The sequence below is a fragment of the Heteronotia binoei genome, chromosome 2, assembly GCF_032191835.1.
Source record: "Heteronotia binoei isolate CCM8104 ecotype False Entrance Well chromosome 2, APGP_CSIRO_Hbin_v1, whole genome shotgun sequence".
NCBI lineage: Eukaryota > Metazoa > Chordata > Lepidosauria > Squamata > Gekkonidae > Heteronotia > Heteronotia binoei.
The window spans coordinates 183448500-183464739 of record NC_083224.1 but is presented as its reverse complement, the minus strand read 5'-3'; the positions used below and the strand labels follow the sequence as shown (position 1 = coordinate 183464739).

General features: G+C 47.1%; 1 protein-coding gene and 1 non-coding gene across 2 annotated transcripts in view; both read right to left on the bottom strand.

Annotated features, from left to right (window-relative positions):
* Positions 1 to 12183, bottom strand: part of ZBTB7A (zinc finger and BTB domain containing 7A) — a 77969-nt gene extending 65786 nt beyond the window's left edge. The window contains exon 1 of the mRNA XM_060232616.1: positions 11817 to 12183. The gene's annotated coding sequence lies outside the window, so the exon portion shown is untranslated. The remainder of the gene's footprint in view (positions 1 to 11816) is intronic.
* Positions 12184 to 14005: 1822 nt separating this feature from the next.
* TRNAS-AGA (transfer RNA serine (anticodon AGA)) lies at positions 14006 to 14081 on the bottom strand. The gene has a single exon. It is a non-coding gene; the product is annotated as a tRNA-Ser (tRNA).
* Between the last annotated feature and the right edge of the window lie 2159 nt (positions 14082 to 16240).

Here is a 16240-nt window from a genome sequence, read left to right as displayed (position 1 = left end):
GAAGAGAAAGCAGCAAGGAGTAACTGTGGCCTCCGTGTCCCTCCTTTGGACACCTGGTTTGCCAACTGCATGAAACAGGATGTGGAACTACACTGATCTTGATCCAATCCAAGAGGGCTTCTGAAATTCCTCAGTGGCTCATTTTGCAGCCTTATAGCCAGAAGGTTTGAACTAGGAATGACCCGCAGTCTCCATCCTGTGCCCCCAAAGCAAAGGAGAAATGTTTAGCCAACATCGAGGCACCCATCTATGAGAACTCTGAGGGGAGTGATAACTCAAATTCAGTAGTCAGAGGATGCCTGGCCCATAACAGTGGTCCATCAGTGGCTATTAGCCATAGCGTATTGTTGGAACTCTTTGTCTGGGGCAGTGATGCTCTGTATTCTTGGTGCTTGCGAAGGGCACAGTGGGAGGGCTTCTAGTGTCCTGGCCCCACTGGTGGACCTCCTGATGGCACCTGGATTTTTTGGCCACTGTGTGACACAGAGTGTTGGACTGGATGGGCCATTGGCCTGATCCAACATGGCTTCTCTTATGTTCTTATAACCAGACAGGCCACCTTTGAATTGTTTTCAGTCCTGCAACTATCTCTTCAGGGAACTGCCAGTAACCTGGTTGCCATGGCTCAATGGACAAGGCAGGGCTGTCGAGAACAGGCTGTGATTGGAGGCTGCAGCTGAACTCCGCAGAATTCAGACGGGGGCCGGACTAACGTGGCCTATGGGCCAGCATGTACTGTTTGGGATGAAACACACCTAAGCCAGGGGGCTTTCAAAACAAGCTAAAACTCAAGTAAATAAAAATTTGCTTATGAAACTCCCTGCCACAAGAGGCAATGAGATCCACTAGCTTTAATGGCTATTTAAAAGTCCCCGGAGGTAAATGGCCACATTTTTATCCTGCCCTTCCTTTTGAAGAGTGGTGTAGGTTGGTTCTTCCTCTGTTTTATCCTCACTAGCATAATACAAGGCAGGTTAGGCTGAACTAAAGTGATAGGCATGAGGACGCTCAAGGAGTTTCTCTGCCAAGTGGGGACTGGCACTCATTTTGGGTAGGAACTCACATGAGTGGAGCTCCGGAACATCTAAATTTTATTGTGCTTTCTTTCTTAACCTCACCCCACAATACTTACTTCTGGGGCTCCATTGTTCATACCCCCGTGAGAATTTTGCTGAACTCCAAGATTTGACAAAACTTTCTAATATTTTACTCCACCAAAAATGGGGAAATAACTAAAACTTACAAAGCAGACAGATGGAAATCTTCATCATGCCACTGTGGTCACATAAAGGTAAAGGTAGTCCCCTGTGCAAGCACCAGTCATTTCCAACTCTGGGGTGACGTCTCATCATGACGTTTTCATGGCAGACTTTTTATGGGGTGGTTGCCATTGCCTTCCCCAGTCATCTACACTTCCCCCCCAGCAAGCTGGGTACTCATTTTACCAACCTCGGAAGAATGGAAAGCTGAGTCAACCTTGAGCCGGCTACCTGAACCCAGCTTCTGTCGGGATCGAACTCAGGTTGTGAGCAGAGAGTTTAACTCCAGTACTGCAGCTTTACCACTCTGCACCACAGGGCTCCTACATAAGAGAAAGTAATTTTAAAAGTATGATGGGAGTAAGGTTTTATTATGACAATTATGACCCAAGAAGCATTTGAAGGTAGATGCTGAGCGGATATAATTTAGTGCATCTTCCGGTGATGTCAGGGGTGTGTGGCATATGCAAATGAGTTATGCAAATGAGCTGTGCTAATGAGTTCCAGCACCTCTTTTTCTACGAAATGACTCTTGCCTACTTCAGCGTTTGAACACCATGCTTGCTCTATGACAAGGAAGAAGCCATATTCTGGAGATCCACAACAGTATGCTGCTACTCTCGAGGAGGAGGAAGCACTGAATCACCAACAGCCACCCACTGGACACCGGACAAAAATACACCAAGACAAACAGAGTAATCTCCTGGATTTTTGTTTACTCCATTTATACCCCACCTTTATGTTCAGTAGGGACCCAAACTAGATTACATAGTTCTCCTTTCCTCCGTTTTGTTTCCACAATAACCCTGTTAGGATGAGTGTGTATGACTGGACTAAAGTAACCCAGTGAGCTTTCATGGTAGAGTGGGGATTCAAAACTGGGTCTCCTAGCTCCTAGTCTGACACGCCGTAACAACTGCGCTCAATCCCTTTTCAACACCCAATTAAAGTTTAAGTGGTAGCTAAAAACACCGAAACATACAAATATATACAATTTCAGCAGTGAGTGCAAAAAAGGAAGAGTTTGACGGAATGTTTATGGCATCCTCAAGTCCCAAAACAAGAAACAGACAACAATATTCATCGCTGAGAGACCCGCCGTCTTTCTCAGCTGTTTTTAAAAAAGACAGTCAGAAAGGTAGTTGTGGAAACAGTTGCAAATCTCATCACAGCAGCGACAACAGGGAATCTAAAACTGTAAAAATTCCACATTATTTGTTAGCTAGATCGTTTGGAATTGATCAAGTCAGAAGAGGGCTACGAGATTATACCTTTCAAATTAAGCTTATTTCTGGAACAGAATATTCTGAGCAGTGGTTATCTTTTCTCCCTGCAAGTGTCAAACATTGAGTTTATCCATGATTGCTTTTATGTGTATTCTTCTACCCAACTGGCCCACTACTGGGGAAAAATGGTCAAGACACTTCATAGTTTATTTCAAAGACATTAACAACATTTTTTAAATCCCCACAGACCCATAAAACAGATTTTATGGCTGTAATTCCTTAGCAATGGAGGAACATTTCAAACCAACATCCATATGTTCAAGACATATGATTGATGGACTCTTTTGGGTTGCGATCATCCAACGGAAACCCTAATTCTTGCTTGCTGAAGACCAAAAGCATGAAATAATTCATGAGGACGTAAAGAACAGATAGCAAATTTTGCCTTGCCTGTGAGCAGAAATATCAGCATCTGTATCTGCCTTATACAGAGTCAAACCACTGGTCCATCTGTTTTTTTGCCTACAACTCCCATCAGCCCCAGCCATTGGCCATGCTGGCTGGGGCTGATGGGAGTTGCAGGCAAAAAAACATCTGGAGAGTTACCGTTGGCCACCCCTGTATTATGCTACTGTACAAGTTCAAAACTTGGTTTGGCATTGACATTCACCAGTGAATTCTATTCCCCCCATATGAACTTTGTGAACATCCAGCATATACTAACAAAGATGACCATTCACCAGCATATCTCAGACCAAAGGAGGCCACACTGCAGCTCAGGAGCCACACGTGGCTCTTTCAAACATATTGTGCGGCTCTCAAAGCCCTCATTACCCTGTCAGCCAGCTTGGAGAGCCGTTTGTCTCTTTAGATCACTTCTTCAAGCCAAGCCAGTCAGCAGCTTGGAGAATGCATTTAAAGTTGCTTTCTTTCCACCTCTCCCCCCTACCCTATTTGCCTGCCTGCCTTCCAGCTCTCAAACATCTGATGTTCATGTCTTTCAGCTCTCAAACATCTGATGTTCATTCTATGTGGCTCTTACATTAAGCAAGTTTGGCCACCCCTGTCTCAGATGGTTCAGATCACTATAAAATCCACCTGTTTTATTTATTTACTTCATTCATACTTCACTTTTCTCCCTAATGGGGATTCATAGAGGCTTATGTCATTGTCTTCTCCTCCACCGTATTCTCAACAACTCTGGGAAGCGGCAGATTGGGCTGCGTGTGCGTGGCAGACCCAGCAAGTTTCCATAACAGAGCGGGAATTCAACCCTGGGTTTCTCAGATCTTAATCTGATGCTCTAATCACGCTGTCTCGCATTAAAAAACCCACCCAAGACTGGCAACGCGCACCCACTTTTCGGCTCTCCCCACATCTGCTTGAGAGACAAGCTCCATTCAAAAGATGACTGTCGTCACAGGAACAACCAACGATTTCTCAAGACTTCTCAACCTGCAACTATCCAGGATTTGTCGGGATGTTTGCCTTGGGTGAAACAGCCAACTGTCAAGTGTTCTTGCCTATAAACCAGGATTCGGAGCCAAGCCAGAGAACCAACCAGCTTGTCATTTCATCCCGTTTAAACATCACAACCCACAAGTCTTTGAGGAATGCAGATGTATGAAGCTGCCTTCTACTGAATCAAACCCTTAGTCCATCCAACTCAGTACTGCCTACTCAGATATCCAGGGTCTCAGGCAGAGGGCTTTCATATCACCCACTGCCAGATTTTTAAACTGGAGATGCCAGGAATAGAACCTGGGACTTTCTGCATGCCAAGCAGATGCTCTATCGCTGAGCCGTAGTCCCTCCCCCGAGGGAAAAGGAAGGTGCAAACATGAGGACTTTCAAAATTCCTTCCCTTAACAACAACAACAAAAACACAAGTTGTCATTACATCTGAAACTAGCCAATGGGTATATTGGGCCTGAACCAGGAATTCAACCAACTCTGATAGTGCTTAACTCACACAGCATGCCTGATGAAAGCATTACACTACTACAGAGAAATCTGTGTTGAATCCAACTAGCATCAGGTACTACCATCATTGGATAGATCCAGGTGGGCAGCCGTGTTGGTCTGAAGCAAAGCAGGAGTCCAGTAGCACCTTTAAGACCAACAACGTTTCATTCAGAACGTAAGCTTTCGTATGCATGCACACTTCATCAGACAAAGGAATGGGGTACAGTGAGCAGAGCTACATGTGAGCTGTTGGACAGTGGTTAAGAATGCAAAGTAGTACAAAGTTAGGATTCAATGGCAAAACAGTTAAATTAACGAACTGAAAGCATATTTGATCTGGATAGCATTTGCGTCATTGGGGTATACTCTGGTAACCTGCAAGAGTGACATTGGGACAGGAACTATTTGTTGCAGAGCCTGCACAAACAAGGGCCGGTAGAATCTAGAGAGATCGCTGGTATTATTTTTCTAGCGCAAGAAACATCTAGATTCGTGAACGGACTGCTGATACCAGGAACGAGTGGGCTTTCCTGCGAGTTTTTAGATGCTGGAGCTTAAAAAAAGCATGAATTTAGACAGCAGGGACAGGCAGATCGTTCAGTAGCATCTGGGCACATTTCAGAGGATGAGATAGCTAAAACGTTTTCCTCGATCGTGCTTCGAGAAAAAAATGGAAGGAGCTCAGAGTCGGAACTCAAGTGTGAACGGATGATGCAAGGAGCTAGCCACGGAGTGCAAGCTTCACGTACAGAACGTCTCTGGTTCAATCCCTGGCATCGCCAGTTAAATAGTTTCAGGTAGCGGATGTCAGGAAAGACCTCTCTCTACCTGGAATGACACGGTCCCAGTGGTTTGTTTTGGCAGAAGGCAACTTTTTAGGTTCAATACCACAGGTAAATGACGGGTTCACTCTGAGCTCTCCTAGGACAACTACTTCCGACGTTCATGTGAACTTCCACCACCGTTAACCACTTCTCAACAGGTCCTTTACTGAAGATTCCTCCCTGGCACAGCTTTGGTCTTAACAATGAAAACGGAGGCTCAGTTGGTCAAGGGTGCCATCCTTAGACAACTTTCAACAGAGGAGATAGCGGTGGAACAGTTTGATTCGGGAGGCTGGGCAATGTCAGCTTCTCTTGGGCTAGCCCAATTAACGCAGCATCCGTAACTGTAGTTCTCTAATGCCAAGAGAGAAAAAACCCATCACACCTTCTCCCTTGGTCTCCAGTTCATTTGGTTGCTGCCTCTTCGCTTCCAATTTTTCCAGAACTGGATTGAATGGCGGCCCAAACTGGCATTTAAAACAGGAATACTTATCTCTTCCCCACTTTGGGATTATTTTAAGCCATTTTCACAAGAGTGGACATTTGCAGTCAAAATTATGTGTCCATTTAGCACACTCTAGTATTCTACAGACACATGATATGGCTTTAAAGGTAAAGTCCAACATCGTCTCTCTGGGATCTTTGAACTGGAGATGGCAGGGATAGTCCCTGGGACGTTCTGTATGCAGAGCAGGTACTCCACTAATAAACTACATTCCTTCTAATCATCGACAATGGCCAGCCCAACTCTTCACAAGACAGTACAGGAGGACATAAGACAGCTCCAAATCATCAGCTCGCTCATGATTAAATATTTGTTTTCCCAAGGTCAAGACAAGGCCTTAGCCCAACTTCCTTCACTATAAACTTGTGGCCTAGCCTGCATGGAAGTCTTCTCCTTTGGTGGTTCAGCGGATAACCTGTACCAAATTCCATGACAAAACACTGGTCCAGTTCTTTGGTTAGGGAAATGCCATCACTGCCATCTTTTCCCCCCACAAGGTTTCAGATTCCTATCAAGCAGCTTCGTTGGTCACCCACACCGTTTGGGGACGGGCCTTCTAACTTAGGTGGGAACTGACTGCACCGTGCAACAAGCCTTCCAACAACACCGCCCCATGTATACCATGTACACAAAAGTTATAGTGTAAACTCACATTGCCTGTGTAAGCCAGAACAAACTATGGCCCTGTTTACGACCTTTCTGCACACGGAGCAACACTGATGCAAGGAAGGACGTATGGAAACCTGATGTCGAGAGGGGGCATATCGCCAGCCAACAAAACAGCTTCAGATATGACCCTCTAGCTTGTTTCTTTACAACAGTGCTCTCACGGTGTAGTGGTTAGGGTGTTTGACTGGGAACGGAGAGACCCCGGTTCAAATTCCTGTTCTGGTATGACTGTTCAGGGTGACTTTGGACCAGCTGTGCCCTCTCAGCCTCAACTACTTCAGAGGGATGCTATGAGGATAAACTGAGGGGAAACCACGTGTGCCATCCTGAACTTCTCAGACAAAGGGCAAGATAAATGTGTCAAAACAGAAATACCAGATTCTCAGCTGAAATGGAATGGGGCATTCCAGGGCTTGTTCTGTAGCAGGAATTCCTTTGCCTATTAGGCCACACACCCCTGATGTAGTCAATCTAAGAGCTTACAGTAGGCCTTGTACTAAGAGCCCTGTAAGCTCTTGGAGGATTGGCTACATCAGGGGTGCGTGGCCTAATAGGCAAAGGAGTTCCCGCTACAAAAACGCCCTGGGGCATTCAAAGAACCCACCTGAGCAGGTTGAAGTTAAGTGGCTTCGGCAACGCTGGTCGCTCAGTTCAGACCAGGGGGATCCGACACTTATGACCATTGTTACTATACCCTTGGCTGGATAACCAAAATAAAGAACAGCTGTGATGCAGATACTAAACAAATTGTAATAACTGACGGTGTGTAATTCTTTAACAAAGTATTCCGAACGCATACGCTACAGCAACAGCTACATTTGGAATACTTCATTAAGGAATTATATATTGTTAGCCATTATAATTTTTTAGTACCTGCATCACCGTTGTTCTTTATTTTGGTTATCCATTGTTAACTGTGGTTCCCCTTTTTGGATATTACAAGACCTTCGGTTGGGCACCGCAAACACCAAAGAAGCGGCTTGGTTAGGCTCGATCGTGGCTGCCAGTAGCCTACCAGGAAATCTCCCCGGAAATTAAAATGGCCAGTTCAATTCAGGAATCTAAATCCTACACTGGAGTAAATTCTGTATGGACTCCCACATGCTCCTCTGTTCCCATCACGCGCACAGCTCTAACTATTCTTAAGTTTACTTCTGCAAGGCCCGAACCACTTACAAAAGTTGGCCCTGTTTGACTCAGTTAACTTGTGTTGTTCACAGGGCCTCTCCTTCCCAGATCCTCTGCTCATCACACAAGCCCACCTGCCTAAAAGCAACCACACGGCCAGCCGGTGCTCTTGGGAGTTCCGAGGGAAGCACACAATGGACTTGTGCTACACCGGCTGACTGCACTGCTTACAGAGAGGCTAAGGGCTGGATTCTTGAGTTTCTGGTTGAAGCAGACGGAGGAGGCCAGAGACGATGGCATTCCAGTCGTTGAGATCCCGATTTCCCAGTTTGAACCCAATTAACTCAAAACAGTGGAGGAGAGGAGACTCCCAACGCCCTCTTCCCAAGCATCCTGGCTCTGCGGGCCCCCAAACAGGCCTCAGCAACCGACTCTCGCGATTCAGCCCTACGGGTTCAGCACTGATGGTAGACACACGGGTATGAAGAAAAATGGGAGGGTGGAGGTTGGGGGAGCATTAACAATCAGTCTTTGAGCAGCCTCCTCCACGCCTGGCCTCAGTGCCAAAGAAAAGCAGGGAGGGGAGACCGAGCCAGTACAAATTTGCATGCTCCCCACCCTCTCTCTCTGCCAGAGCTGCTGTTTTGTTAAATCCACAAAGTGGGCAACTTGCACCGTCTTTCTCAATCTCCCAGCTCTCCAGGGCTTAGTGCGAAACAGGACCCCACCCAAGTCCCCTCCCTCGCAAAAGGCAAAAACAAGACCCGGCACATCTCAGAGCTCTCCTCTGTTCACCTGCCCCTTCCTACGTGAGCTATCGCTTTCTCTAGACGCGGCAACCAGGACATAGTTTCCCCTGCTCAGATTCCCCTGTAAGTCTCCTCTGTGTGCTCTGTTTCCACCATCTCTCCAAAACTGTCTTTATTTGTTATTATTAAAGGAAGACAGTGACAGTGGATGACTCGTACCTCCTTCAATCGATGGTCCACATCAACATTTAGGGCCATTTATTTGTGTGGACATCCTTCAAGATCAACCCGCACAGTTCAAAGAGGGACGTCTAACTGTTCCTTGCTGCTGGTGATCAACACATATTCTTACCCACCCCACCAGTTACAAAAGTCTACAGTTCTACACCGATCTACAGCAGTCACAGCAACACTGTTAAGTGACTACCATGTGGCAAAGTGGTCCTTAGGTTCCACTGTAACTGGTGTAGTTCTCCACTTTCTCAGGAACGCATGTTTCTCAAACTGTGATGGGAAATCAAGCTTGGGCACGAGATCCAAACCACATCTGGTCTCTTAGCATTGGGTTGAAAGGATCTACTACAGGGGTGGCCAAACTCACTTAATGTAAGAACAACATAGAATAAACTTTGAGAACCGCAAAACATGAATGTCAGATGTTTGAGAGCAAGCAGGCAGGCAGGCAATAGATGGGGGGAGAGGTGGAAAGAAAGGAACTTTAACTTTAAATGCATTTTCCAAGCTGGCTGACAGGGCAGTGGGGGCTCTGAGAACCACATAATATAGTGAAAGAGCCACATGTGGCTCCCAAGTTGCAGTTTAGCCACCCCTGATCTATTACATCTTCTAGGTTAGCTTGTAAACTAACTGCCCTACAGTGCTTTAAACGCTGATGGTACACAGACAAACACTTTACAGAAGGCCCCTAACAGGAAATCATTCACCCTCATCAAGGCCAAAAGGAGAACAGCTACTTGCAAATCTGATTTTATCTACCCCAACACCAGGTTTTTGAACCTTCCTCAATGACCCATTATTTTTGCTTTTGAGGTGACCCCTCTTCCTTAGCACGGCTGCCTCAATTTACTTCACACCTTCAGTTGCTTTACCAGCTTAAACGCCACCTATCAGGAAGGCCTGGCACACCAAATTCACCTTTCCTTCACATATGCCGACACTTTGGGTCCAGGTGACCTTCTGTTTTCCAATCACCTTTGCACTGCCTGCTATGCCTCACCCATTAACCCCAATTCACTTTCCTTTAAGTCTGTTTACCAGCCAGTCCCCTAATCTCTACAGTCCTCTTCCACATCTCTCTCACAACTCAGCACCCTCTTTACCTCCCCCACATATTACAACAATTTAACCAGCATCTTTCAAGTGTGTGAAGCTATTAGGATGATCAGCTCACTATTGTCTAAACAACTGCACAAGGCGTAGTGCAGATTTGGAGGGGGGGGGCTCAATGCAAAGGAGCACGGAGGACACTTTGCAAAATCCTAACCACGGTGAAATTTAGACCACAAACTCACACATTTTCTGTTCAGCCGATAACATACACAGGCCTCGCAAACATGGCGTCCAACATTACTTGCTCATTTGCCCACACATAGCCAACTCAGTCATTTATGGCAAACATAAATATAAATTAAAACTAAGATTCCCAGAGAGGTTGAAACCTTGCAGACAGCATCAGCTATGGTACACCACAGATACGGGGATGAGCAACTTCTGAAATTTATACCTTTTACAGAACAGGATTGGGCGCAACTTAATTATTCCAACCACGCTCACCAGCACAAAGCTTGACAGCCACTGTTACAAGAGTTTTCTCTGGAATCTAAAGCTTGTTCACTTCTTTGCAATTTTAAAAATCCATTCCAAATAAAAATATTATGCCTGTGCGGCTTTTTGGATTCCTTCCCAAGAGGTCACTCGCTCACCAAAGCCAATTCACAGCACAGGAAAAGATCCGACCCAGGCCTCAGCCATGAGTCACCTAAAAGTTATTAGCTCACATTATTTTTTCCCCCTCATTTAAGTCAGTGCACCTGTCACTGGGTCATTCATTCGTGACAGTTTAGAAACAAATAGAAGAGCTGACTATTGGAAAGATTCTGCCAGAGACCATCACTTTAATCAAGAAGCTGGTGGCGAACGCAGATTTGGAACCCAGGACACTCCATACTCGCAGCTGTTTACTGAATCCTGGGACAATAAGCAGTTCTCAAACCTCCTCCCCCTGTCCCCAATTCCAAACCCCACAACCAGTTAAATCATATCCCTCCCCTCGCTCAGAATTTGCCCTCTAAACATCACCCCCTTTCCCACAGTACTTCCCCTTCATATTCCAACCTCTAAACTTTAGATTCTCCCTTTCTGCGGCTTGCCCTCGCAATTTGTCCTACGGAAGGCGAGAAGGATCCCCCTCCTCAGCAGCCGTCTCTCCTCGTCCTTCATAGCACTCAATAATGAAGCTTGGAAGAAAGGTGAAGTGAGACGGAGCCCCGCCCGGGCCTTATACTAGGCCTTGCATCCCCGGCCTTTCCTAAACACCGCGCCCAAGGACCCCACCTCTTCCCCGGGGAGGGGTTGAGGTTGGCCCCGCTCGAGCCCTTGGCCGCTTTCCCCTCCCCCCCCACCCGAAAGCTCCCCTCGGTCCGCCATTGGTCAAAGCGGAGGCCAGAGGGGAAATACGACGCAGGCTGACTTCTTATTGGCCCCTGCAGCCGCCTATCAACACGCCTCCCCCAGGAAGGACGGCTCCAGCCCCATCGCGGTGCATTTCGGGAGGCGTAGTGCCGGTGCCTATTGCACCTACAGGCAGTAGTAGGGTGGGAAAACTACAACTCCCAGGAATCCCGGCAACTTTTTTCTTTTTCCCCCCTTGGCTTTCAAGCCCCCCTCCCTTAAAAAAAACATATCCTGCCCCCCTCCTTACCCTCCCTGAAAGCCCCAGCCTCAGCAAGTACAACGTATGCACGCAGCACAGAAAGGCTGGGCAGGAAGGAGAAGGAGGGGGAGGGGTGGAAAGTTATTTTCAGCTTCTCCCCCACCCCCAACTTAATTACAACCCCCTACCCCTTGCACCAGCCTCGGAGCTCCCTAACGCAAAGACAGGCCGTCAGATTAATTGCTACCCCCCGTTTTTTGCATTACACAGTCTGCATTGCAAACAACCCCCACACCTTCCAACTCACTGAACCACTTTCACCTTCACTCTGCCCCCCCATATAAACCCAAACGTCAATCTTCTCTCCCGCCGCGCGCCCATCTATGCCCCAATCACACATGCAACCCGGAATCCCTAGACTGCTTTTCCTTTTTTTTTCGTTAAAGTTAAGATTAAAGTCACAGGGTGGAAAAGATGCTGGGGGGGGGGGTGAAAGATCAAGGAAAGGACTCCCCCCCCCAAACAGAGATACCAGATCTCTTGATAAGCACCCCCCGCGAGGAAAGATCCCCCCCCCCCTTTTATCCGGAGTTCTTACCTTGTTGGTCCTGAGGGTGTGGGGCCAGGAGGAGGAGGAAGAGGCGGAGGGGGGGCCGCCTGGAGTTTGAAGTCAATTCCTGAGCTGCTCTTCCAAGTCCTTCCTCCCTCCCTCCCTCTTCTCTCTCCTCTTCTCTCTCTCTCTGCTGTTCCTGCCCCTACTGTAACAGTAGATGCAAAGCCCCGTATGATGCTGTGTAAACTCCCTTCCTGGTTTTTCTAAGGCTATAATGGGCTCCCCTCCCTTCTCTTAAAGGTGCAGCCGCAGCAGAGCTCTTTGGGGAAACCTGCAATTGACAAGGGAAATTGACACGGGGCTGCTCGCCGCTCCAAGCCTTTGCAAACTGGCTTGGCAAGTCCTGTTGCTGGGGTGGATTTTTTTTTTTTTTTTTTTTTTTTGGGCAAAGGAAGAGGGAGGCGGGGGGGGGGGGAAGAGGGAGGCGGGGGAGAAATGGACAGACAGCAAATCGAGGCGACCCCCCACCCCCGGCTCGGCTGCCACGTTTCACCCTTTGCCTTGGCTTCTCCTTGCTTGTGCCACGGGCACGCTTGATTACATTCTCTCTCTCTCTCTCTTTTTTTTTTTTGCAAAACCCTGCGTAGCCTCCCCCCACCCTCTCCCTGACCCCACCCAGGCAAGAAAGGACCCTGCTCCCAGCCGGCCTCCTGGCCCTCCCCAAGCCATGGCTGCTGTCCATGTTATCTAACCCAGAACACGCAGATCAGCACGGAGCTGTTCCTGGATGATGGGTTCCAACCAAAACACACACACACACTCAGACGCAAGGCAAAAAAAACCCCGAAGCAGCCGGGCCATGTGCGGTGAAGGAAAGAGGGTGGCAGGTGGATTCCAAGGTTTTAGAAACCTGATGGGCGGGGTGGGGGGGGGACCAGCAGAAATTCAGGAAATATTATTTTGCATATTAAGGAAGCGATGGAACAACGTCGCTGCGCGGAAGCAAAGAGAAAGCAATTTCATTCCTCAGTCGTGTGTGCCTTTCATGGTTGTGTTGCAAATAGATACTTTGGATTTCTATTTGGAATTTATGAGTGTTCAGTGATCTCCACATGGCATTATTTTGACTGTTTCCCTTACTATATTATTAGAATGCTTAAAATTTCCATATTGCTAGGGGAGGGGGGATACTGATGCTGCTGAGAGTATCTGACTGAGGCAGAATTCAAACTCAGATAGAATCACAGAATTATAGAGTTGGAAGGGACCTCCAGAGTCATCTAGTCCAACCCCCTGCACAATGCAGGGAACTCACAGATACCTCCCCCTAAATTCACAGGATCTTCATTGCTGTCGGATGGCCATCTAGCCTCTGTTTAAAAACCTCCAAGGTAGGAGAGCCCACCACCACCAGAGGAAGCCTGTTCCACTGAGGAACCGCTCTGATGATCAGGAAGTTCTTCCTAATGTTGAGACGGAAACTCTTTTGATTTAATTTCAACCCATTGGTTCTGGTCCTGCCTTCTGGGGCCACAGATGTTTGGGATTCACAATTCAGTCTCATCACCATTGTGTTATCCTCAAGACAGTGTTGTAAGGTAGGTCAGTCAGTGTTACTATCTCTATAGGAGGGCAGGGACTGAGAGATGAGAAATCACACAAAATCCCATGAAATTGCCTTAGACTGAATCAGACCCTTGGTCCATCAAAGGGGTCATTTCGTAGAAAAGGAGGTGCCAGAGCTTATTAGCACAACTCATTTGCAGAACTCATTTGCATATGCCACACACCCCTGACATCACCAGAAGGTGTCCTAAATTATATCAGCTCAGCATCTATCTTAAAATGCTTCTAAAACCTTACTCCCATCCCATCATACTTTTTAAATGACTTTCTCCTACGTGGCCGCAGTGGCATAATGAAGGTTTCCATCTGTCTGCTTTATATGTTTTGGTTACTTTGCCATTTTTTGTGGGGGGAAATATAAAGTTCATCAAATCTTAGAGTTCAGCCAAATTCTCACAGCGGGTTTGAACAATGGAGCCCAAAAGCAAGGGTTTTTTTTGGTGGGGGGTGTGTGTAAGAAAGAAAAAAACACAATAAACATTTAGTGGTTCCAAAGCTCCGCTCCTGTGAGCATCTGCTCAAAATGAAGCCTGAAAGTCAGTATTCAGACTAACAACGGCTCTTTCAGGCAGAGGTCTTTCATATCACCTACTGCCCGATCTTTTAACTGGAGATGCCGGGGATTGAACCCTGGGACCTTCTGCATTCTGAGCAGATGCTCTGCCGCTGAGCCACAGCCTCTCCCTATGGTATGCCTTTGAATGGGAGAGGCACCCATGCACACTTCAGTCTTTATAATTACACTGAACTCAGATTACCTCAGTAATACATGGGGAAGCCTTTCCCATTTAGGCTGAAGTGGTTTTCTATCTGAACCCTCCTAGAGTGGCTTGGATTGCAGTGAAGGACTGAGTGGTGATACAGCAGTTACGGTTTATCAGTTATCGGCTGTTATTGCTCGATTAAGTCCTGTCACTTTCACTTTTTATTCGGGCACAGCCTTAAGTGTGCAGGTTGACTTTTAACAGTTTTGAATGCAAGGCACTATATAAAAACTACTCTTGGCAATTCCACAGTGGTTGTCTTGTTGCAGTCCTTGTAACAGACCTGTGAAGTAGCCTTAACAGCCTGGAACTGGGGTACCTAAAGGACTTTGTTGTTGTTGTTGTTGTTCAGTCACACAGTCAAGTCTGACTTTTTGCGACCCCATTAACAAAGTCATGCCAGGCTGTCCTGTCTTCCACCATTCTCCGAAGTCTGCTCAAATTCATGTTAGTTACATCAGTAACTAACATGAATTTGAGCAGCCATCTCATCTTTTGCCATCCCCCCTAAAGGACTACCTGCTACCATATAAGGCTGCCTAAGACTCTAGATCTTTCCCCTAGGCCAGGGGTGTCAAACATACAGCCCAGGGGCCAAATCAGGCCCCCAGAGGGCTCCTATCAGGCTCCCAAGCAACTGGCTTGTCTGCTTCCTTCTCCCTCTCTCTTGCTTCCTTCTGCATCTCAGCTTGCTTTGCAAGGCTTGCTCAATCGTACAGGAGCTACAGATCAAAATCTTGATTTTCTCCATTGGTTGAGGCTCCTCCCCCTCCTGGTCCCCTGGGGAGGGAGGGAAAGAGTCAGAGTTTCCTTTGCCCAGTTCCTTGGATCCCATGGGAGAAATACAAAGAAAGCACCTTTAAGACCAACAAGTGCTGATGTTTTAAGTATGTTTAATTTTAAGGGGTTTTTTTAAAAGTTGTGTTTGTTTGTGTCCTTTTAAAAGCTTATATCTCTGCTACCTAATCTTAAATAAGTACACACATGGCCCGGCCTGACATGGCCCAGCCTGACAAGGTCTCATATATGTCAGATCTGGCCCTCATAACAAATGAGTTCGACACCCCTGCCCTGGGCCCTACTTCAAGTTTGCTCTCTCTTTGGAGGTCAATTTAATGTCCACAAGGGACACCATCTTTTGGACGGTGGCACCATGATTGTGAATTCCATTTTGGTGGATGCCAAATCTATCAAGCTTTTTGGCACTATGATACGATTTTCACAGGCATTTAAAACCCTTTTATCTTGTGTTTTACTGTTAGTATTTTGTTAGTTGTTCCATAAGTATTAAGAATGGCAAGAGGTGGCTTTAGACTGGATCATTTATTTTCAAAAGTAAAACAAGCTACCAAAAATGTAAAATATTTAAACAAGTAGTGTTGAATAATGGTTAGAATATCACAACAGAAGCAGAGATGAAAAAAGAAAAATGGAAAAACAATGGAGGCCCAGATAGCAGCCACTGCCAAGTCCGCATTTTTCCATCTTAGGCGGGCAAGGCAGCTGGCTCCCTTCCTGGAGCGCGACGATCTAGCAACGGTGATCCATGCTACGGTCACCTCGAGGTTGGACTACTGCAATGCCCTCTACATGGGGCTGCCCCTGTGCCGAACCCGGAAATTGCAGCTGGTGCAGAACGCCGCCGCCCGGTTGTTATTGGGGCTCCCAAGGTGGGAGCACATTCAGCCGGGACTTTGGGCTCTGCACTGGCTGCCAATACTCTATCGAGTTCGGTACAAGGTGCTGGTTATTACCTTTAAAGCCCTATATGGCCTAGGACCTGCCTACCTGAGGGACCGTCTCTTCCCACACGTTCCCCAGAGAGCACTGAGATCGGGAACTCAAAACCTTCTGGTTGTCCCCGGGCCAAAGGAAGCCTGTTTGAAAGCTACAAGGGACAGGGCCTTCTCCGTAATGGCCCCATCCTGGTGGAACCAGCTGCCGGAAGAGGTAAGGGCCCTGCGGGTAAGACAGGAAGAGGTAAGACAGCCCTCTTCCGGCTGGCCCACAACTAACCAGTACTGAACATTGAACACTGAACACCGAATACTGAATTTGAAATTGAACTTGAATTGAGTG